Source organism: Centroberyx gerrardi, chromosome 18, assembly GCF_048128805.1.
Source record: "Centroberyx gerrardi isolate f3 chromosome 18, fCenGer3.hap1.cur.20231027, whole genome shotgun sequence".
NCBI classification, from domain to species: Eukaryota; Metazoa; Chordata; class Actinopteri; order Beryciformes; family Berycidae; genus Centroberyx; species Centroberyx gerrardi.
In genome coordinates, this window is record NC_136014.1 from 21,872,357 (window position 1) to 21,897,567 (window position 25,211).

General features: G+C 42.3%; 1 protein-coding gene across 6 annotated transcripts in view; it reads right to left on the minus strand.

Annotated features, from left to right (window-relative positions):
• The window catches only part of tab2 (TGF-beta activated kinase 1 (MAP3K7) binding protein 2), a 41,447-nt gene that overhangs the window by 12,538 nt on the left and 3,698 nt on the right, over window positions 1-25,211 (minus strand). The window lies entirely within an intron of this gene.

Consider the following 25,211-nt stretch of genomic DNA (forward strand, 5'->3'; position numbering starts at 1 on the left):
CCCTCCTCCCCACAAATCTCCTTAATAAAAGAGTAGCAGAGGGAGGAAACCACCTCTGACTGACTAGTGAGGAAGCAAGGCCTTTCCAACTGATCTTAACATCAACATTCAGTTATTAAGGACAGAACAGAACTGAACAGTAGTCGAGTATGGAAGCAAATCTGCACATAATCATCGGTTAAGCTCCAACCTAAGGCAGCTCTACAGAAGAGTAGTGTTGAATTCAAAGAAACGCTGCTTTATTTCTGACACAGCAGCAGAACAGATCTGCAGGGCCACACATTGTGTTGACCCCTGACCTTCTCACAGGCATAAAACTGAGGAACATTTTATTTTATTTATCTTTTAACCCTTACTTAACCAGGAAGCTCTTCAAAACGGCAACAACCACTTAGTTGCTGCACATACAATGGAAATTGGATTTATAGGGCAGAGGTATTTTTCAAGTGAGACAAATGTTGCTCTGTGTTGCATTTTGTTTTGTGCTAAATGCCGTGGTGAGGCTGGGGGGCTGGTGTCATTTTAGAGAAAGGCTACTGGTTGCAAAATTCACTTGAATGACAAGTCCTGTTTCCAGGTCTTTTATAGGCCACCAACTGCATGCAGCAAGACCCACGAGAGACCTTTTACAGCTTTGTCCATGTTGCTAGATTGAGAACAGTGTTCCACTCAAATTAAATAAATGAGCTCTTGTAACAGGTACTGGGTCAATATTTGGGAGCTAAAGATGAGTTTAAAATGTGTTCTAAAGCTGTTATTTATGTTTACAGTGTGCAATGTTTGTATGTTTTTGCAAGCGGAGTAAACTGGATTTTGAAGTGGTTTTGATGAAAGTATCTGCACAAAGCTTGCTGTCCACTTGCTTCACCCTTCCCTGGGAACTGGTGCATATGAAGACATACAGAGCTCACTATAACCATAATTAGCCTTAAACAAAAAGGTTCTGGATTGGGGCTTCAGGTATTTTTTACGATCACAACACAGCGTCTACAATTTATCCACATGTTTTAAATGTGGCTGGTAGATTTTGGGTATTCACCAACAGCTGTGCTTGGTTGACTAAAACCTTCGTTTCCCATCCTGGTTACATGCAGAAGCTATACACAGTCACACCTGGGAGCGGGCCAAAACAACCACAGTATTCTACTATTGGCCACTGTGCAGCTCCACTGGAGCAGTTGAGGGCTTTGCTCAAGGACACCTAAACTGCAGTTGTGTCTCATTCACTTCTTCCACACAGATTTTCCCAGCCAGTCCAGGGATTCAATCTGGCAACCTTCCAGCAACAAGCTCACTTCTCTAACCATTAGTCTACTTTTGGGGACTCGAAACAGACAAAAATTACGTGGAACATAACAGTCATGAGAACCTTGCAGTGCGAGTGCATGACAGCCATCTTGTGCGTTATTCCCACTCTTTTCTTCTAACCGCACTCTTTCAAAACTTCTTCCTGTGGGAGGCTCGGATATGCCATTCAAAACATTGTGACAGAAGGAGCACACCCTGTTCTGCTCTGCCTTTTAAGACCTGAGGTGAGGCCCAATGCCGATCAACGCAATGTCGGTCAAATGGAGTAACATCCTGGTTTTTCTTAAAGTTAGAGGTCCCTTGACAGCAATCTTAATGCATCAGAAAGTGAATTTCGAGGCCTGACATAATCCAGAACCAAATTTACAGACATTTAAACACAGTCTGATTCCCTGATAAGAGGAAGTCAAGAGCGTGCTACACATTGGCTTCTTTTTTTCTGCCGAGGAGAAGACAAAGTAGTTAGCTGCGCAGCTGTGCTGCTGTCTTATCGAAGCCATGAGCATGTGTAATGTCATAACGGAGGAGTCGTAAATCTGCTTCGCTAAAGCATCCGTCTGCAGCTGATAACAGGGGGAGGAGCTCCATGGCTACTGTCAATAGTAGGGAGCCAGCTGCAGGAAGGAGCCTACCTCAGAAAGCGAGACCTGAGCTACCCCTTTGTAGAAGCAGTTATTGATCTGTAGACAAGTCTGTTCAACCATGGTGAGAGGGCAGTCAGATTTTCTCTAGAATAAGGGAGGTTCATAGTTTGTGTGGATGCCATCCCCTTTCAATGTAAAATGACATTTATTTTTCATAACAGTCCCAAAATTCAGTAAAATTCTCATTAGTTTCTGAATGTTCCCATTTTTGCAAGCTTGGTCTAATGAGCTTCATTTGAAAGAGAGAACTTTCTAAACATCTGAATAATAAAAGTTGACAGTTTTGTATTAGACCACGCTCTAAAAACCATCAGTCAATGCTTTCCTTTGTCTTTTGCAATATAAGGAAATGGAAAGTTTTGCAATCATGCCACCAGACTGCGGAATTCATTTTGTGTGTGTCAAAAAAGGAGCGCAAATGCAGCATGGAGAGCCTCTAAATGCAAACCAGAGGAAAACAGTTTGCCATATCTCAGATTACATGTTTAGAGCAAACCTTACCGCCTCCAGTGAAGCATTTTCCAACTCCTCCAGCAGATGAAGCTAATAAGGTCTGTGGAGAATAAAGCCTTTTAAGTATCAAACACCACACTAATTCTGGAGTTTAAAACATCATCAGCCAGTATCTACCTGTATAATCTACAGGCAGAGAGGAGGCATCACTTTGCAGAGAGCCAGAGGAACAACAGTCCTCCATTCAGGCTCCGCTCAGGAGGCTGGGCAGCACAACCGCTGTGGGAAAGGAAATTCACTACTTGGCGAGTGACCCAGTTACAGGTCAACAGTGTGGTTAGATTGTTTCCCGGCTTCAAAAACAAAAAGGTCCACACCTCTTCACTGTACGTAATTATAGGCCAGGAGACCGGGCTAGGTTTTGGCACCGGTCCGCCCCTCAGTCGCTCCTGCAGCCTGCCCATGTGTGGGGGAGGCTCACAGGGGGCAGATTAGTCCTAGCTGTCCCTGGAGGCGCTGGTGGAACAGGCCCGGAGGCTGTGCTGTGGTGCCAGCAGAGATAGAGACAAAGCTCCCATTGCTGAGGCTGTTATTCGCCGTGCCAAAGCATTGACCCACAGCCCCACACTCATTTCTGGAGGTAGCAGGCCTGCCATGCTCCGTCAATGGACTCATTCACTCTGGCAGAGCGAATGCACCTAAAAACGTCCAAATCAATTAAGACCAAAATAAAATGTGGATAAATAATCAAGAGGAGCCTTTAGCAGAAAGATCAGCCTAACACCTGACACTGCGCTGGTGCAACAGCCCACACAAATGCAGTTAAAGCAAACAAAGAGGCTACACATTACTGGGAACAAAAACCACAACAAAATGTCATGCCATTCCATCTTCAGCTCGCAAGGACTGGATGCACCGATCGCGATCGTTTTGAGCCTGTGCTGATCGCTAAATCTAACTCTCCCGATGATGTGTCTTCTGGGCAAGTTTTAGTTTGAATATGAAAAAAATTAACACAGTGGAAACAATAAGAATCCCATCTGAACTTCAATCAGAAATTTCCTCTGCAGCTTTAAGGACCAGCCCAGCGGCATCGCATGGAATGTCTAACTGCTGTCTCTCGGTCCAGCAAAATTTAAACAAATAAAGGGACTAATTGGCAGTGGACGCTGTTGAGGTCTGCTGGCAGGCGCCCCAGTCTTCCAAAGTAGCAGCACATATGCTCATGTGTGTGTACAGTACACACACACACACACACACACACACACGCACACACACACACACGCGCACTCATGCACATTCACAAGTATGCTGTATAGCAGAGCGTATACACAAGCTACTGTTCAAAGTGCTCAAAGGACCAATATCCAATCCTGTGCATGAGGTATGGTCTTGATAAATTATTTTCAGAGTCAGTAAACAAAGCTAATATCACCACTTAAGGGAGAGTAAAGCTGCACCTGAGCGAGGAATTTGCACAAAGAAGCTTTTAATAACAGCCAATTCAAAATATCCGAGGGCTATTTGCACTGAAGAACGCAAAGAATCCACTTGAAAAGAAATGAGAAAAGTCAAGCGGATCATGCGAACAATGTTTGTACATCTTTGGAATATTTACAAAAGAGTCTCATTTTGTTGGACTGTAACTCAGACTGCCTTCAGCTGCGCATCTTGAAGCGCGGTGTACCTCAGAGTGCAGCCCTGATGGAAACAAGCTAATGCCAGGCCCGCAGAGGGTCTGCTTCACTTTCTCTCCTGCCATTTTCCCCTTTTTTCTCTGTCAACTGCTCACATACGCTCGTCGTTCTGGAAGAATGGAACCTGATTCATTCTGGGTTTTCTTTTTTTTTTTTTTTACATTTCATTCTGATTCAATGACTCTGAAGAACCACAGGCCTTACCTTGCCTCCCACAGAGTGTAGGAACGCCTAGGCTTGCATGGAAACTTTACGGAGGAGCCTAGTCTTAACAGAAGAGCATTTAAAGTCATCACAAAAGTTGTGTCCCTCCGAATCAAAAAGATTTCCCACCACATTAATGTCATATAAGATTGAGTAAAATAAACTGCCACCATGTCATCAATGGAAACTTTAACAAGATTATGTCGTAAACCATCCTGAAACCATCTAAAAAAATAATGCCAAACTGAGAGCGTAAATTTTAAGATTTATTATCAGTTTATGCGGTCGGATTGCTCCACATTATCCTGACACGTGGATTTTTAGATATTTATACGGTCCTTCTGCAATTTCAATTCATCACACTCATGACAAAACAACAGTTGCACGTGGGTAAACAACACATTCATGCATATTAGCCCTTTCACATAGGCTCCACACAGCATGAGGCAGTTCTTTTGTTCCAGGCAATGTCTCCAGAACAGAAACAAACCACACTTTATGTGCAGAACCCAAATTGCACTCAACTGTGCCATGAAGCTGGGGCCTCACGGTGCACAGAGAGCTGGGATCAGCTCTGCACGGCGCTTCAGTTGGGAGACAGCCTGCTCGGCTTTTAGTTGCCCACTTTTTGGGTACGAGAGTGTTTGTGTGCGTGTGTGTGTGTGCGTGCGTGGAGGAGGGGGTGGGGGGGGGACAGGAAATCAAAAATTCTTCAGCACCGCAGCCTGCAGCTGGTGGTTGATTGGAAGCAGGCAAGGGCACCAGCTCCCCAGGTCGACCAACCCCTCCCAAGGCACTGTGGGAAACTGGGAGGTCTCACAAACACGGAGGGAACACCGGCCTCCGCCTCTCTCCGGGGCTCACCGTACAGTCAATGGACCGCCAGTCCTGAACTTTTTGTTTTCCCCCGTAAACACTGTAAATATCGGTTAAAAAAGCTGCCCGGCTGGTTGTGTCTGTCTTTACCGTATAAGGAATTAAGAGAAGGGAAGGGGTGGGGGGGATTTAGAACTGGTAAGTAGGTGAAGCTCTTTCAGGCGCTTGCTGCAGCTTGCTTTTCTGAGAGTGTGTGTGTGAGTGTGTGTGAGTGTGTGTGTGTGTGTGTGTGTGTGTACTCCCCTCCCTTTTACACACAGGCTCAGTCACTGGTTGACTCGCTCCCCCCCCCCTTTTTTTTTTTTTACTCTGCTCCTCCCCCCACCTCTTGAACACAAAATTTCTGTGGGCAACAAAATGCTGAGCTCACCTAGCTGCTTCTTAAAGTGCAAATGCTTGCGTTCCATCACAGAGCATGACAGCTGGTTTAACCTGCAGTTATGTTGACCACAAGCAAGATGTTGTCGTCAGGCCTAAACGGGGTCTCAGCTTGCTGATGAGTTACTTAACATTCATTGGCTCAAGCTGTTTAATAAAGATGCAATAAAGTAGAAACACGAAACAAAACAGCCCGATCGAAGGTACGCCTAAGTTAGTATTACTGGCCTGGAATACTGTCAGTGTCTGGCTGATTTTACCATTAATGCTTATAGATATTTTAAATTTTACAATGCATTATCAAAGGTTTGGCACCAGAATCTTTTTTTACCTTTATTTATCCAGGGAAAGTCGACTGAGCACGTGCACTCGGTGCCCGAAACTGACTTTTTGGCTCACCTGCCAAGTGTTGGCAAGCTAAAAAAACAATTAGCTGCCAAAAATATGTTTTACTGGCCAATATAATTAATATACAAATGTCACCCTACCTGATTTCAATGCTATTTTGTGGCTAGAATCAGGTACTGTGAGAAACATCCAATAAAGAGACAAGAACAGATTTACCATTTTAAGTTAAAACTTGCTCACTCACTTATGCATTAGATAAGTCTAAACCAACATTAGGCTAGTTAACCATCCAGGTAGCAGAGAAAGAGAAGTTTAAAGTTTAGATGCTTTATGTACAGCAGCGTAACAGGCAGCCAATCAGGAGCCTTTTTGATACAGAGCCATTGTTTTGCTTTGATTTGATTGGCTCACGGCCAGAGAGCGTGAATGGTGGTCAGGAGGGACAAAGTCTGACAGCAGGCCAACACCAAAGACTGTATATTACCGAGGCTTTCAAATATTATTGTCTCAAATAGGCATGTGACCCTTATTGATTTATCCACCAAAGACAAATTTTACTAGCATTTAGTGCTTTGTGGATGTTAATTTCGGACCCTGCACACTCTTTTTCCATCAACGCCCATCTGTTGATTCACATCTGGGAGCTCCACTGGAGCAGCTGAGGGTCAAGTGTGTTGAATGGCACCTCAAGGGCACCATGACAGTAGCTGTTGAGGAAGGGGGGGGGGGGGGGGGGGATTTCTCACTTTCCCCAACAAGATTTTCTGGTCCAGGGATTCAAACTGGCAATCTTCCAGTCACAAGCCTGCCTCTCTAATCTCTAAGCACATCTGCAGCCACCCAAGAGACAGAGCACCGAGATTATGAAACAATTTATGCACAAGAGAGACAATATCAGCTGTCTGTTGCACCAAAAATGGCTAAAATGGAGTTACAACAATGCTGCAGTGAACAAACAATAATATAGCCTAGCAGTAATATCAAACACAACAAAATAACAATAAGACTGGGCGAATAGCTTAGTCATAGGATAGAAGTAACAGTCTACTTTTAAACTGACCCGTAAATCAAAAATAATGACCAAAAATACCAAACTAAATAACATTGTAATTGTAGTAAGAATTGTGATACATGAAGGAGATGAATGCTAATTCTTGTGATGATCTCATTTTGAATATAATTAAAGCTTCTGTCCAACATGCTTTTTGATTCCATTGAGAGTAAAACAAAAAAAATGCGATTTGGAAATGGCACTCAGTCAATATTGTGATTTCAATTGTTTCCCTGATTTAAATTTGGCAGCTTTAATCAGCATCACCACAAACTGTTTGTTTTTATGTCTGTGTATCACAGCCTCTGGATATCAATACTTTCTGATTTCCTAACATTGGAGAGACAGCACAGAAAAATGCTTCCAAACAATAAATGATGAAGGATTAGGCTAGTCCAGCCCCCAGTCAGAAAGGCTCTTTCCCTTCCTTTTCATGTGGATTCACGACCCACTGTGATGAATCATCTTCGAACTCCAAGTCCACATGTGGAAACTGATGACCAGAAGGTCAACTATCCATAACAACATAAACAAAGCTTATCTTCACAGAGCTATGCCTTCTACCATGTATGAAGAACATGCAGAGTTATGTGCACACATTTAAATAAATAAACACCCTGCAGTAATAAAAAAAATTTACAAATGCATAGTCAACAACAGGATGCATCTGGTCTACATTAGTGGAATTACTGACTGAAAAATGAAATTGAATGAACATTTTACACCACCAGTGTGATTCCCAAACATCTCTGCCAGAGTGGCTGTAAATAAGGCATTGCTCGGCATCAACGGGTGGTTTGTACTCTGCATGAAACGAGGAACTGCAGGAGCTGCATGTGTATGGCTGAAATGATCATCTCTATTAAAAATGAAGAAAGATTCACTGGAGCACAGGGACAGTTTGGCCTTTTATTGAAGGTGCAAAGACTAACGTTTAGTACAAGTGTACTAAACGTTAGTGATACATTGCACCTTCAATAAAAAGGCCAAAACATTCTGTGTGCTCCAGTGAATTTTTCTTCATTTTTTCCGGTATGTCCTGCTCCTGAGAGGCACCAGACTGCCTGTTTTCTTCCAAAACAGCTGATGCACAGTGGAATCTCCTTGTTGATATTCTCTATTACTTTGCTAGATGCTGCAATCATGACTACTAATGTCAGAATTTGAAGAATAAAATTATGTGTCACATTTTTTAATCTTAATATTTTCAACTACAGGTAGCATTCTAATTTAAATAAAGTTAAATGTTTCTATATGGCCAAATTCAACTATAGAAACTAAAATAGTGATACACAATGACACTAGCCATTAGCCGTACGGTCTTACAAAGAACCCACAAGGCAAGAGCGCTCTGCATTACTCCTGAACCGAAAAAGGATTTACAGATTCATATGCACCAATGAAAACATTCCGACTTACTGATACAAAAAGTGATCACAAGAGGTTAATTTACTACCAAAGTGGTGCAAATGAAGCCACAAAGCTGAGTGAAAACCCACACAGCAAACAGTTAACAGATATGCTGTTCACAATGATCAGTAATAAAATCTACAGCAGTGAAAACCTATTCATGCCAGGCTGGATTTGCATAATTATATGTGGCATTTTGATTTAGGATTTTGCTTTCTCAACAAGGATTTATAAATCAGTAATATTAGTATTTCTATCCATTCATTTTAGAGAAAATGAGAAGTTATAATTTCACAAAGAGGATTTCTTTAAGGGCTATCTGCATTTTGGGCTCACAGACAGAACACATTCTCTCCAAACTAGTTTGTTTGTGAGTAAAAACCATCGCTATAATAACTTCTGTGAAAAGAGGACTGGCTGATTCTTTGGAAAAGAAAATGGTTTCAGAGGAGACAGGAGATGAATATAAAGAACTAATCTGGGAACTGGCCGCATGGGAAGAACTGACAAGCGCACCAAAGCACGCAGGAGACTGACATCTGTACTTCCACCGGCCTCACAAACTCCCAGCAGCTGGTGTCAGATGGGATCGTCACGCAAAACATCAACATCACAAATTTCCTTAAAAATTAAATGAAACACATGGGTAGTATGTATGGTTTCTGTCAATCAAAACACCTTGATTATGCGTCAGATGATTCCCTTCAAAATAAAAGCCAGCCATCTACAGGCCCTACTGGGAGTTGTTTGGTACCAAATTTTAATCAGACTGTGGTGAGCTGTTTGGGGTTTTGGAGTGTTCAAGGTACATTTTCAAGTCAACAGCATCAACTGTCTCATTAGCATATTGTTGTTGAGACTGATGGCGAGGTCAGGAATGATTGAATGAGATGTTGCGTGTAGCAGCCTAATGCAGGTCTGACCAGTTTTGGAAACGAGTGCGGGGGCTGGCCAGAATTTACTGTCGGAATTCCTGCACAGTTTCGATTACAAAATTCCAGACTTTTTCCAGACCTTAATTTGTTGATATGAAGATTTTGGTTGGTGTTCAGTCTGATAGCCGTCTCGCTCCTACTAACGCTGCCATATCACTCTACAGATGAAGATTTATTCTTGACAGCAACAAGTATCACAACATGTGAGATAATGGGGATCTAAAACCACAAAATGTATCTGTATATTGGGACAGTACAATATTTTTTGCCATACTTTTTTGTGCAATTTGCAGACTTTTCAAGAGCTGGATATTTCCAAATTCTTTTACCATACATTTCCAGACCTGTGTAGGTTGAGCATTGCGGAGGTGTTGTGACTCGTGGGCCCAAATTCAATGAAAGATCTATGGAGGATGCATACTTGATAACCCACTCTCACCCGCCCCCCTTTCCAAGCCAAGTTTCAACATAGATGTTCACCCTAAATAGCACAAGGAATAACTACATTCTGTGTAAATGACTGATATATGCTGTTCTTCTTAGGCACTGATAAATCAGCAAAACGGCTACCCATTATTCCAGTTCAATAGAGGCTTTGCCGTTGTGTCACAAATCTCCTAGCAACCACAGATGGTGCCATCATGAGGTCCACTGGAGATTCAGCCTTACGCAAATAATGACTAAATGAATAACATCCAAGCTAGAAAAAAAAGATACATGAAAGTTTGTTGTGGTGTGCCAATCCAATTCATAATCCAGTCCATATACTTTTTAGAGAGTTGTTAAAAATCATGCTTTAAATATATTCACACCCAATCATTTACTTTTTTGCTGTTTATTTTTCAACTGTCACTACTGTTGTTTATTTTTCAACTGGTACTACTACTACTACTACCACTGCTTTAGTGAGAATGCGGCTGCACACTTAATTGGGTAAAATCATGTACTGTGCATTAATAATTAATAACTTACAAAACGTTTGGCAAAACTGACTGACTAGTTTAGATGTTGATATGATGCAAAATGCGCAATAAATAATTTTTTCCCCCAAATCATCAAGACTTAGAATCAGGATTTATAATCTTGATCACAATATCTACAAATACAATCAGCGTTTTAGTCATACTTGCAGCTTTAAGTGAGAAGTTGTGCAACAATCCTCCACCTCTGCAGGAGTGAAGCCTCAACGCTCCTTGGTCCTGAAGACCCCTCCTCCCCGCGTTACTTGCCTTAAGGCATTATATGTCAAGACCACAGCCTGAGCTTAAAATAGAAACTTCAGCAACATGAAAACCTTTATCCTAAACCACTAATCTTTTTGTTTGGTTTCTGCCAAGAAAATTTGAATTAAAAAAAGAGGGTGTGAGCAATCCTCAAAGTAAAAATTAATATGTGAAAAAAAAAACAGGAGCACAGAAACAACAGTCTCAGCAGGGCCTCTGCAGAGTGTTTTTCCTTACATTGTGGAAACATTAACTGCCAGCTGACAAGCCCCAACACAGACTCTCATTGAGCAGGTACAGTATAATCTATAAGCTAAATTTTCCAAACCAACTCTCGAGAAAGATAGGCTGCATGATAGCGGTTACTTTCCAGCCATAAAACATTCAGTAATACAGCGGCTTCCAGACCATGTGACGGTATACATTACTTTCACACCTTATTGGGATAGCGTGCTTGGAAGTAGGCTCGAGCTTTACAAATTGTTGGCATTCATTGCAAGCAGTGCAGTATTCTTTGTAGGTCTGCTCCAAATACTGACAGACCAAGAGGAGGGCGGGGATTTTACCAAACCAATCCAATGCTGTGAAAAATGTGAAGGAAAAAAAAAAAGCTAATCGCCAATGCAAACCTTTAAAATGGGTATATAAACCAGTTGGATGCTTGTCCGAGCACTTTATATCACAGCATTGCACAAAGTCAGCACAGCACAGCAGCGGGGCTCTGGCCGGACCAGGCGCTGAATAGCTAAGCGCTTTCTGCTCCATATATTGTTATTTATTATTCCCACCACTGCACGTCTTTGTGGATCCTGTTATACTTGGACAGCTTCTCAGACAGCTTTTGGTTTCGTCGAGAGAGAAGTCTTTAGATCCCCTTCCAAACAATGCGCTGCAACAACAAGGTGTGGAACGCCAAATGCTGGAAAACACAGGAGACGGGGTGCAGATGAGAGGGGACTTTGTTGGGGAGCATCAGGAAGGGGCAAGCAGACAGATAAAGGTGTTTTCCTGTGTCTTCAGACGAGGCTGAAGGATGCAGCTCAGAGTCAGGGAGCTTCCTCTGCCCTTCACGGTCCCTTCACCCAAACACATTCCCTTATCCTTTCACTGAGTCTAACTGTGCATACACAAATCACACAGCGAGTACTATCTCTGCCAACTACACTGTACAGTGCATGCATGAAATATATGAAGATATAAATTCAGAAATTCAACTGTGAAGACCCGATTGCAGATTAAACTGTCACAGTTCACAAAATACATCTCTGAATGTGGCATGGTTTGTACTTTTGTGCATTCACAAAAGGCTTTAGTTTATATAGGCTAACAATATATAGAAAGACACAATAAGATAAAGTCACTAAATGAGCACAGTATTCATCAGACACGCTATTCATAACCACAAGGCTAAATTTGCGGTGACAGTTTTCAGGTGGCTGCAGACAGTGAAATGAGTGCTAGTTATTTTGTTAAGTGATTCTAGATACATCCCTACACTGATCAGTTTAATAACTGAGTAAGTTAATGATGACCAGTTGAGGTTTATAGATACAGACTGTAAGGAAAGGTTTTCAACAAGGCATTTTACCATCACTATACATTACAGACAAGAAAGCATTTTTTTGTGCCACATATTTGATGGCATAGGACCATACAAATTAAACACACGCTGCCCCATTGATTTCCATAAGCTGTACTCATAACAATGAATAATAGAACAATTTGAAAAGGATAAGTATGTGATTTTAAATGATATGGTTTAATTCCCAGGCCCAACACAAGTCTCTTTGAGACAGGGTGAAAAAAACTGACCATGAGTTGAATGTTGAGTTGTTTTGAGTCAATTTGGGATGCGGCAGGTAAGTTTGTGAACTTTACCAGCCACTTTGGCAGGTAGCCATCCATCATTTGGAGGACCAATTCTACGCTGAAAATAGAGTCAAAAAGTGGCTGGCAAATTATTAAGATGCACCAGCCACTGCAGCCAGTGGACAAATAAAGGTACTTCATTCACACAGAGGTGCTCTACATTTACCTACCATTGCAACACTGCACTGTCTGGAGGAGCTCCTAACTCCATCCACGAGTCATACAATGACTCATGGACATGTGGCAGAATGAACCTGCTGGCTGCTACTAAAAACAACTGAATACCAGCTGAGTTGTTAAGTGGCAAAGAGCATTGTGCAAGTAGCCCATGCACTGCAGTTACCAGTCACAAAACACCCAAAGTCTGTTATGTTTATTCAACTGAGAGTCTGGTGGCTGCCCAGCTCAGGACAATACAACTACTTGCTTTGTCCTATCACAAAGACAGACAGCAGTGAATTGAAGGAAACCCAAGTTATGTGAAAGCTGATCTGATAGCGGTGAGGGTTGGGAGGACAGGGAGTTGGGAGGACAAGGGGGTGGGCGGGGGGCTAAAAAAAGGCTCAGAAACAGTTGGTTCTGATAGATTTTCCGGCAGGCGTTTCAAAGGCTTCTCGGCTTTACTGGCCATCTGCGTGGCAGCAGATTCCTCCACTACATGATTCACAATTACAGATTATTTGTTGGCCTACGAACCACGGGTACAACCCCCTCATACTATTTCCAGGTTACTTTCCTGCTGGCTGCCTCATTAGGGGCTGTTTAGGCTTGGGAACTCAATAGTTTGGCCTTAGCTTAGCATCAAAACTATGCAAAGCAGGGCCCGACAGAGGTATCAGTGCACCAGTGTTATTATATTACTAGTAACAGCCCTTAGCAGATATATTGAAATATGTATAGCATCCTGCAGGTATTGAAATATGTATGGCATTAAAAATGTCCCAATACAATTAGTGTAATAAGGAAATTATCTAGATAATTAGCCTTTCTTATGGTTAATTTTTTCTTTGCACATTTCTAGACTTTTTAAAAATGGAACAATTCTTAAAAAAAAACCCAGTAGTTTTCCAGAGGGTTATTTGGGTCTAGAGTAGGCAATGAAAATGTTTTATGCCAAGGTCCAATCCATTTTAGTGCCTTGAATATTGTTCCCTGAAGACATGGGCTATCTGGTCCATCTTTTATACATTCATAGAAATTTTTTATTGACATTAAAACGACTATCATGACTTAATTCTGCATCAGTCAGGTCCAGGGGCAAAGTGTGTAGTGCAATGACAGCGTGAAAGCTTTAGAGACCATTGCGAGACTGCATGTTAAGTCAAAATCATATTAGTCACTGAGCAAAATTTTCAAGGCTGGTTTCTAGCCTGGTACCTAAACAGCCAACTATGCCCTGTCCTTGAGATAACAAAGCTGCATACAAAAAGCCATAAATACCAGACATAACTACCATGTCAATCCCATTCCACAGCCCCACCTTGAAGAGGAAGTCACACACACACACACCTCTTTCAGTGGCGCAACAATGCAGACACGCAAACAGAGCATGCCATCTCCCTGACAAGATCACACCCAATATTTCCTGCAAAACAAAACAAGTCTTTAGGTGTCGAACTTGCACAGCACAGATATTTTTAAACCTTTATTTACCCAGAGAAAGTTGACTGAACAGGCATTCTCTTTTTCTGCAATGCCCTGCTTCACACTTACACAGGTAAGCCCGGGTCAGACCACAAGACTGTTCAAATCTTACTCAATGAGGGCAGTTCAGACAAAATGACTAGTCGTACATGCTTGCCGTCCCGTCAGAAAGGTGTTCACAACGGGTGACGCATCAAAGATGGCCTGATTTTGCCATTCAAAAACATTTTCCCATTCATCCAGAACAGTTCACTGTAAATCCAATTATAAAATAGGTGTTCTACCTTTTCTTGCTCCATGGTAGAGAAGCTACAGTCTACATTTACATTACAAATGTATTTTGAAGTTACATTGTTGCAGCAATAACAGCGATAAAGAGTTTGTTATGAGTTTTCTTTCAGGTAATTTGCAATTGCATACTTATGTGGACTGATCCAAACACGTTGCCATTTTAAACAATTTTATATGAGATTTATTCCTCCAAATCAAGAGGAAAGCAAGTGGAGTTGAAAATCACTACTGATGTAATCTAGGTGAGTGGAAGTTCTTACAAGTGATTTCTCTTCCGGTTCATTCTCTTTTTCCCCCCTCTTGAGCAAAACTCCCACTGGCTGCTGCCACGCTCCAATTTTGGTCTAGTGTGACCTAGTCGTTACACAGTTCACACATGGGAGCTTCCCATTATGATTGCAGCTTTCTACTGTTTGCCACGGAGCAACTCCAAGTGCCTTGCTCAAGGGCAACTCAACTGCAGCAACTGAAGGAGGGGAAAAGCGTTTCTCATCCACTTCCTCCTCATCCCAGATTTGTCAAGCTGGGCCGGGATTCGAACCGGTGACCTTCCGGTTTACCTTGCGATGAGAACCTGGGTGGCAGCGCTCTCTCTCAACACTCACAATGGAGCGATTGAACACAATGAGACTGCCTGCACTCAGGCGCTTAGCGATGACATGCCAAGCATGCACCGGCCAAATCTTCACCCTTTACTGCCTTTCGAAATACACTTACTGTATGTCATCATGCTCTTTGAAGCACACAGCCAGCAGGATATTAGCAGCACTTCTGTCTTTGGTTTCAGTTCATTCCATCAATTCACTCTGCCACTCTTGGCGTTATCGGCTCCTTACACGCAGGAAAGAAAGGCCTCTGTGAAGCCTGTGATCATATCCAGTGTAACCACAACACCAACAGGTCTTCAGTGTAGGGATGCACTAACACTGATGCTGGTATCAGATGCTGAGCCAATACCAGGCTAACACAGGGTATTGGAAAGCTTCCCCAATGTTAAAATCTGTTCCAACATGTAAGAGCAACACCTATCATGTCATATCAAAGTGAAGACGCTTGAATTTCTGTCTTTATCCAACACAGAAGGATGTCAGATTTCTCTAGAGGAGAAAAATGGATAATATCTAAGCCATTTTACTCCCTGATGAAGGCATAATGCCGAAACATGTTGGAGTTTTTAATAAATTCTATATGAATTAGCCCTGCAGTAAAGGCTTTTTAACTTTTTCAGTCAAGAAGAATTGCCTTGGTCCTTTCCTTATTTTTTTGTAAAATTTTGACATTGCCTTACCAAAGAGCACCTTCTTTTTTAATACAAATTGCCACTGAAGCACTTTTTCTGCTTTCCGCTTTTAATATCTAAACCATGTTTACCCACTTGGCTCAAAACTAAGTGATTATACTGTTCAGTAAAAGTAAAGGATTGGATCTGTACTCAGGACCAGTCCATATTTTTAAAAAGTTCAGCACTCAGATTCGGTATCAGCAGTGAAGAAGTGGTTATCGATGCATCCCTGCTTCAGTGTGCTGCTGGACCTCCGTGCGCTCGGCTAAGGAGAAAACCCTCCGCCGGAAATGCTTCCCGCAGCTGCTAGGAGTATCATTCCCCACCTTGAGGCCAACCAAAAGACAAATGGCAGCCAAGTCACGTGACTCCTCTGCCGTTGAGATGCCATTCGCTCTTATTCCAGCCCTCTCAAAACATTCTAGTCATACTTGTCTCACTTACTGAGCAGGCCCTTTTCACCCAGATCACGGTAATTGACTTGTAATATGACCATGTGTAATATCATCACAACTATCAAATACTAAGTAGCCTAAGCCTTCTGCTAGTGGTGACCGGTTTATAAAGGCCTCTATTAAATGGATCAGACATGATTTGTCTGAACATCCTGTGTGCTGATGTTTTAATCACATAACGCAGCAAATCATTATATCAACAGCAAAGACTTCCAGGTGCGTCTTCAAGCCTGGGAATGTTTATCTATGGAGGTCTATAGCAGCATTTCTCACTTTGTTAGGAACCCAAAGGTAGATCAAGTATCAAGAGTTATTAGCAAAGTTATGTTATCATCTAATTCTCTACCATAGGTTAAAGGAAACACTGTAGTCTAGTAGGGCAAATTCCGTCAGATTAGCAAGCAATAGCACTGAAAATTAGCACTGAAGCCAAGAAAAATTACTTTAAAAGAAGCATTGACGACTATCAGTGACCAGCAGGAATTAATTACACAAGTCTCTGGTACAGCTCTCATCCTTCTCACTCCTCCTGTCCCGTTAAAGTCAAATTTTCACAACAGAGAGGAGTAAACCAGCCAATTAGACGAGAGATTCAACCGGAACATCTAGAGAAGAGGGTAATATATCACGATGCAAAATACTGTAATAATAATACTGCTTTGTCCTTCGTTTTTTTGGCTGGAGAACGAAGCTTTTTAGCCGTCATGTCTTGTCCTCCATCGTTGAGGAATTGAAAACGCGAGTAGGTGTGTGTTTGTGTGTGTGTGTGTGATTGGGAGTGTCTTGAAATTACAATGGATGGGGAGTTTTTGTTCCAAAACAGAGTACGGGCCAGAAAGTGAGTTATGAAAGCCAGAAATCTCAGCACCTGGCGAAGTAATTGTTGAGTCACTGGTACCGATCAACAACCCTATCAATTCCCCCAGATATATTATGGTAATTTTGCACAATGAGGCAATAAAAATCATACATATTGCCCCTTTCAAAATTAGGATCCCACCGGTCTACAGTCCAGTATGGGCAGGCCTAAAGCATGCATGGCTCTCTTTTCCCACAGTTCCCGGTGTGTGGAGAGTGTGTGGCGTGTGTGGAGGCAGCGACCGGCTCTGCTGGTGCCTGCAGAGGACGGGAGGGATAACACAGCACTGGTTCTGCCTAGACTGGCACAGACAGGTGTGCCTAGGAGGGTGCCAGCGCCAGCCTGGCCTGATCCGCTGCACAGACAGCAGCCAAACCACACACACACACACACACTCACACAAGGACCCATGGCAGCACATTCCTCTAAGGAATACCGCAGCAGAGCGGCTCTGTTATGACATCTCTAACCAGGAGCAGAGGCAGGCCAGTGGGTTTGGGAGGCCAGAGGGCAGCATGGAAGAGAGGGTGGGGGCAGGGGAGAGGGTGGGTGTCCATTGCGGGGCAGGGGGGTGGGTGGGTGGTGGGAAGGTTGCACTCAGCTACCCCAGGGATCCCCCCCTGGTCTGGGTTGTGCACCTCTCCAGTCCCCTCCTTTAAAATCAAGAGGAGTTTCCATGGATCAGTAACCGAGAACAAGGAAACTATCAGAAACAATCCAAACAAAGGGAGGCTTTGGGCAGCTGGGAAAAAGTAAAAAGCACCCCCACCCCCGCCACCACCCCTCCCTCCCTCTTCTTAGCTTCAGCAGTGTGGCCTGCTTCTACCTTTACAAGCTTGTACCCAGCATGCTCCTCTCTCCATACTATTTCTGTGGGTACTTATGGAAACTTTTTTCCTCTAAGTAAAAAAAACCAAAACATTCTGATGTCTTTGCGCACTGTGGAAGCAAGAGGGGGGGGGAGGTTCCACAAGCTTTACTTTTGTGTATGTTTGCAGTGCTGTTGTGCAATCTGCATTGGGGGAAAAAAAAACGATTCCCCTCAAAGCGCAATGGGAAGTAAGGCTTGTTTTCTTCCCCCCAGAGCTCAGGAGGTTGCGTTCAAGATGCAAAGGGTTGCAAAACATCCCCAAATGCAGGGCCTAATTCAATAGACCGCTACTGCTGCAAGAATTTCAGAGAGAGATAGACCCACACAGGCAGTTGCCCTTGGCAAAGCTACACTGAACCACAACAAACAAAAGCTTTTCGGCTGTGTGGACTTCGCTGTCCACCACGCCCTGACAATATGTTTTCAGAGTGAGAGACAGCGAGGGAGTGAGGGAGGGTGAGAGCCTGAGGCCCACACTGTTACTGATAGGACACTAGATCAAAGCCCTTTCCCATCGTTAGAGAGTACAAAAAACCTGAGAGAGAGATGAAAGACCGTCAGCAGACTGTGGGAGAAATGATGAAGGACAGAGCGGTCCCTGCATGGCATTTACAAAACACCACAGAAAAAGATGAGTCGAGCTGCGCTGTGTCTGCACGGGAAGTCGGAGGGAGTCGGGGGGGACACGGGGCCAGAATCTGCTCACAGGATAAGCAGAGGAGTGATAAGACAACAGCCTGTGATATCTATCCTGCAGAAAACAAGCAGCCAGGTCAGCTCAATCTGCTTACTCATAGCAGGGAAAACACATCTATTCCAGCATTAGAAAATTAGTCTTGTAAACTCAAGGGAAAGCTCAATTAAAAGGCTTATTCTAGGAAGAGTTAGAAAACAAATAGAGGATGGTAAAAAGTACTTCAGGATTTGGAACCGTCTTTTTGACTGCCGTATCCATTCCCATCTCCATTAACCTTCACTCTGGAGAGAGAGAGGATGATTTTACTCTAGCCCGCCCTGAGAAATACTAGCCATGGGTTAGAAAAGTTGTCATGAAACATCAAAACAAAAAAAAGAAATACCCTCAACTGGTAAATGCTCACATAAATAAAAAGGCACACAGGCAAAACCCAAAGTGGAGATAAGGGCAGAAAATGTGATTTACTCGCTAGTGTCCTTTTAGTTTTGTGCATTTTTCGGTTTACACTTATAGGTCTCTTTCTTGTAATTTCTCATGCTATTTTCACTGAAGATCATTCTTAGCCAAATTTGCACAAGATGTATCAGCACTGGCTCTCTAGTTTGAATATTTTTCACTGTGAACTCACCACCACTGGTGGTATTCTCTTCTTCACATTTCTTAAAAAAGGCTGAGCTACATCGACTTAACAACAGATGCAATTAGTAAAATCAAGGTTGATGGCCATTCGCAAACATTACCTTCCCAGTGGCTGATGCAGATACACCAGTGGAAGCAGTTTAAAGAGCCATGTACAGACTGGGTGTCCTGTTGGCTCAGTGGGCTGAGATGCATACCTGTGGCCCATCTGGCCCAGTTTCTTGGAGTTTGTAATGTACTTGTCCTCTTGTTTTAATTATCCTTGTTTTAATCTGTTTTTGTGTCCTTTGTTTGCTGTAAAGCACTTAGTGACAATCCTGTTTGTTAAAAGCACTCTATACATGAACTTAACTTCATGTGTACTTTCAAAGTAACGGGTTCTAATCCAGCTAATGACATTTGTCATACTTCATCCCCTCTTTCTGGTCACTATCTGTTATATACTATCTAATGAAGATGAAATGACATTAAAAATAATCTTTAAAAATTGAATTGTGCAGTCAGCAGCCTATAGAAAAGCCTTCTGCCACCTGCTTGAGAAGAACTGAAGACTTCTATTCAAAAACAATTCAATATTCAATTTCTCATTCAGTACCTCTAAAAAACATACAGAATTCAGTTTGTAAAGGTCTTATAATTTTGTCAACCATGGCTTTACGTTACCTACTATCCTTGAAAAAGACATTTTACTAATTTTATATTTGCGCTATCAATCAGTTTTAGGCTATAAATAACTATTATGTCATTTTTCTAAATCGTGGACATCATCTTGTTTTGGAACGAAACTCTGTAATTCTTCCTGTCACATCAGAAAAGGTAACTATCAGCTCCATCCTACCTCGCCCCCATCCTCTAGAGACTATCAGTGTTACAGAATTATAAATGATAAAAACTCTCAAGCTCCAGTTTGTACCACCATTCTGTCCTTACAAGATCCCCCGACATATTGAACTTTAGTCTGATATGTTTCTCTGCCTGGTTCCTGTCATAATATGGTGAAAAGTTTCAGTATTGGCCTTTCAATTAACTGAAAAACGGCATGTTAGCATTTTCAGCATTCCTCACTCTAGCCTCAAACTATGCTAACTTTATGCCAGTAGCACCCATTGGTTTCACAACGCTAACAAGCCACAGGTAGCTGGAGGATAAATGTAGGAGCATTTCCCCCCTATAATGTGAACTGATCTTGGTGAAAGGAAAGAAAAGTCGAGGAATCCCTTTTAAGTCGGTGTATCCATTTATTTGCTACTGCCATTGTATTGCTTTAATTTTAGCAGGTTTGATGCTGGAGTGCATCAGAGAAGCTGCACAGAGAGAGGGGCAAATATGCATTTAACCCCCCGTCGAGCCAAGATGTAGGTTCAGGGCGTCATTTAAAGTCTGGAAATGCTCTGGCAGAGATAGGTGCAAATAAAGACAAATGTGTGTATTCCATCTATTTCAAAATAAAAGACATAACTAGACTGTTCTAAAGATATGGAGTAAGGACGGAATAGGAGACCAGGCCAGACTAGAATAACACTCTTGCAAGAACATACTGTAGGTATGCAAATGAAGTTGCAGATGTGAGAGTCTTTACCCATCTCATCAGGTTGTGAACCCTATATCAATTATTTCCATCTAAGAGTTGCATGAAGGACCTGCTTCACTAAGCTCAGCGTTACCGCAGCCCAAAGGTGTGCTTTGCTAAATGCATGGCAGCTATGAAGTGATTCAGTCAACTCAGCAAGTGCCATAACATGATTTGCTTGCTGCAGCTTCTTATTATAACACAATGTAATTGGCTGGCTCAACCTCAAATGTAAAAGTAAGCAAACCAACACCAGAAAGAGCAGGACAAATGTAAGAATGCAAATTGATGTGGTTATCCGAACGATGTGTGACAAGAGGAAGTGTTTGTGTCACACACACACATATCCTGCTGCAGAGGCTTCAGTCTCCTCAAGCCTGTGGAGCACAGAGGCCAAAGATAACTGCTGAGCGGTCTTCCTGTGCTTTCTGTCACTCGGGGCTCACATTCAAAATGCAGCCTGTGTCGGAATAGCGGTGCTGATGTGTAAGTACAGTGACACGTAACACTAGAAAGGCCAATGGATTTGGGGGGTCCAAGAGAAGGCCAACAAGCCATGAATTGAAATGGACAAATATAATTATAGCTACTATTTCCTGGCTTGTTGAAAATCTGACAACACTGGTTTGTGCAGAGAGTGGGTCTAGGAAAAGTCAAAAGGGACAATTTGAAATCTGAGATATTTCAGCTCTAAAATTCAAAACAGACATGAATTGATGCCGGCTTGGCATTTTAGTGATAAGCCACGATGAAGTCAACATGAAGTTAAAATCGATCAATTGAAAAGGAGATATGCGCCACTTGAAAAAAAATGACACAATGTTACAAAATGATTGAAAGTATACAATTAAACCCAATTGTGGTACTTTTCAAAGGTTTGTAGGTAACCTAAAATGCGTTTTGCAGGCTGCATCCTCTATGTTTTAGAAAGTATTGAATGTTGAACTTCAAGTAACCAGTAAACTAAAAACGATGAGCAATTTTCCTCTCAAGTGTTGCTCATGAGTGATCGTTAATTGGAATGATTCCAAGTCATCCACAAGAACCAATACTGGAGCTTAATTTGACAAATGATACAAAACAAAGAATTACGCCCGATTCTTATTCAAAGTTATCTGGAAAAATGAGTAATTCTACTTCTTAACCACACCCCTTCCCCTAAAACTAAAACCTGTTCATTCTTGCACCTGGTTTTGTGCGAAGAAACATGACTGCGAACTATTTTATGAAGAAAAAAAACATACAACGGGAAGTAAACAAGTTGCTGTGGGTTTAACTGATTGCATGTTAATATGATGCTGTTATGACAGTTCATTGTCTTGTCACTCAGAATAAAGGGCAACCTAATCCTACTGGTCTGCAGCTTCTATTGACCAATAAATCATAAAAAAAGAAACAGGGGGGGAAATAAACGCTTCAAGCACAACACTGGATCCCACTAACAATGCCGAAGTGTCTCAAGAGCTGCACTGCTGTCTTTCCAAACATGCCTGTTTAACACACCAGCGGCTCTGGTTCCAATTAGTTTAAATGCTACATCCAAAGAGAGCCGGCGGAGGAGCTCTACTATATTCCTTTAATTGATGGTTGCGCTACTATCCTATTTCATAGCCGGGTTTCTGCTAAGGAAACTTGAAAAACACTTCATTAGCATGAAAAGCTGCTCTTTAATTATTCCACTGCGTTCGACCCTGATTTACAAGTGGCATTACACGGGACGGCTATTTTGAGATAATTGATTCACTGAACAATTCACCAGTCGGTAAAGTTTAGTGATATTGGGGTTAATGTGACCCCAAGCCAAAACTTAACCTAATGGATACTGACATCTGCAATTTTAGCTGGTTATTTTTCTTTTCTAGACACCAGCCACATTGAGATGAGAAGATTTCTACATTTGTTCATCCGTTTCTCTAAAAATAGCTAGCATTTGCCACTGAAACCAAGGGGTACAGCTAATAACAATCTTCCACCTAGTTTCAGTGGTGAACAATAACTACACCAACAAGCCATTTTAGGGAAACTGATCAACAAGCCTCAAAGGCAGTGTCTGTTGAAGAGAAATAACCAGGTAAAACTCAAAATGTCCCTTGGCTGGCTATGTGTAACAAATCTAATCCATCACACTTACTGTGCCACTCTCGGATGATAGTTCATTCATTTCAAATAAGAGTTACTGCTGCATCATTCTGGTGCAGATGTATTACGTTGTGATGCACATGTTGCATGCTTTAGATTTATTCTCCTCATGTGTTGATAGTGCATAAACTAAACTTGTGAATGCATAAATTAAATGTTGCTTCACCCGGTTTCTGATAGCTCTCTGTGGTGTTTTTGTGACAGAGAAACATTTCTTCCTTGAATCAAAGTTGCAGTCAAAATTTCTGTTGCAATACTACAATCCCTAATCAGTTTTATGTCAATATGTTTCATCTGAATACAGAGCAGCAGTAGCCCAGCTGTTAAAGAGACGGGACCAGAAGGCTGGCGGTCAAATCCCCTGACCGCCTGGGAAAATCTGGGCTGAGTAGATAGATGAGAAACACTCTCCCCACCCTAAAAACTACTGTCAAATTACCCTTGAGCAAGGCATTTAACCACCAACAGCTCCACTGGTGCTGTTCAATGGCAAACAGTACAAGACTGTGGCTGTGCAGGGCAGCTCCCAGGTGTAAATGTGTGTATCTGTGGGAATGTGAACCAAGACATTGCTGATAAAGAGCATGTGTGGTACGTTGACATTCCCTGGATTAAAAAAAAGTGTGTTACAATCAAATTCTGGATGGGTTTGAGAAATTAGGCTTTGGTTTTAAAAAAGGTAGTTCAAGGTCTGTTCAGGTCATATTAGGCTAGAAACAGAGGATGCATCCAGTTAGGGAAGCTGTGATTTCAGAGGAATACGAAAGCCATCAAGAGATGAAACCCAGACCCAAGGTCAAGGGCACAGGGGAGGTGTGTGTGTGTGTGTGTGTGTGTGTGTGTGTGTGTGTGTGTGTGTGCGTGTGTGTGTGTATAGCACACATAGTCTCAGTGTAGGATGTGGTTCACTCCTCTCCTGTTTACTGAGGCAAGAGACGAGAGAGACGGTGAGAAGGTAGGCTATAATAATACCTTTGACTGCAGAGCGTATCATGCACTCAGAGGCACGACCGCAGAGGGCAAACAAAGTGGAACTGAATCTCCTTCTGCAGAGCATTCACAATAACCAAGTGACTGTCGACAGCAATGTCGGGTTAAGCCGCCTGAAGCAATTTTCACCTGATTGCGTAGCGTGGCAAAGTTCATTCGGAAACTTTATAAGAAGTTTAAACTCTAAAGTATGCTTTATGTGATACACCCTTAAGTTAGATTTGCTGCAAGTGATTTCCTCCAATGGAAATTGTATAGTAACTTATCAGTAGTTGAGAGTTGGGAATCTTGCTGATATAGGCCTAAACTATCTACGTGAATGGGCGCTGTTGTTGTTCAATGTGACTTCTCTTCCGGTTCATTTTATTTTTTCTTCTTCCTGTATCTAAACTCACATTGCCAGTTTCACTCTCAGATTGAGTCTTGGATTGCTTCACAGCTTGGTCCGACAAAAATCGCATCGGGCCAAGCAGTCTGGAGTCCATTCACACTACAGGATAATCTGTGTCGACTGTCGGGCAAGACTGCCCACCTCCAACTGCAACCATAGCCCAGATTCCCATCGGGCTTAAAATCGGCATTAAAATCATGTAGTGTGACCTAGGCTTTAAGCAACTCAGTTAAGTCCCAGGCTGTGCCACAACACATCAAAATCCTTGGGATGTTTCATGTTATGCAAACTCAGATTAGCCATCAAATTCAAATCACCATCTTAATATCACACACTAAATGAAACCTTCCAATAGTCCATTTAAGTGGGCAATAGTCCAAACAGTAATATAAGAAGAGTGGTTTGCCTGGGATGGAGCTGCCATATGTAAGTGTATCTTAACATAAAACAAATCCCATAAATGACAACAGAGAGAGGCCCTAAAAGCTCAGCAGCTCAGGAGAAGCATCGATGTGCCCAGCCACTAAAATGGAACAGGGTCCTTTAATGTCAATGGCAGTAGTCTTTGTTTTCCAATTCAAGCAAATGGAAGGCGGGGGGAGGCTGCACAAATGTTTTGAGATTGGTCAGTCAGAGCTAAATGGATGGATTATGTAGTCTAAAACGGCATAGCGCACTAGGAAATTTGATTACCATCTTATGCCACGGTCCATATCTTTACAATTAAGTTTTGATAGTAGTTATCTAATCTTCACGTGCTTGTAGTTCCAGTGGCGTTCAAGTGCAGCCCTTCAGCTTGGTGTATAAAGCTTGGCTAGTAGTTGCAAAACAAATGTCTAACTGTGGGAACTGACTTAAAGTTGAATATCAGAAATGTCCATATTCAACAAGTCTTATAAAGCCTAATCATGCTCAGTTACACCTTGTTGTACATTTGCAAATTACAAATCACGGTACACAGTGAAAATCATAATGCGAAACTTGACT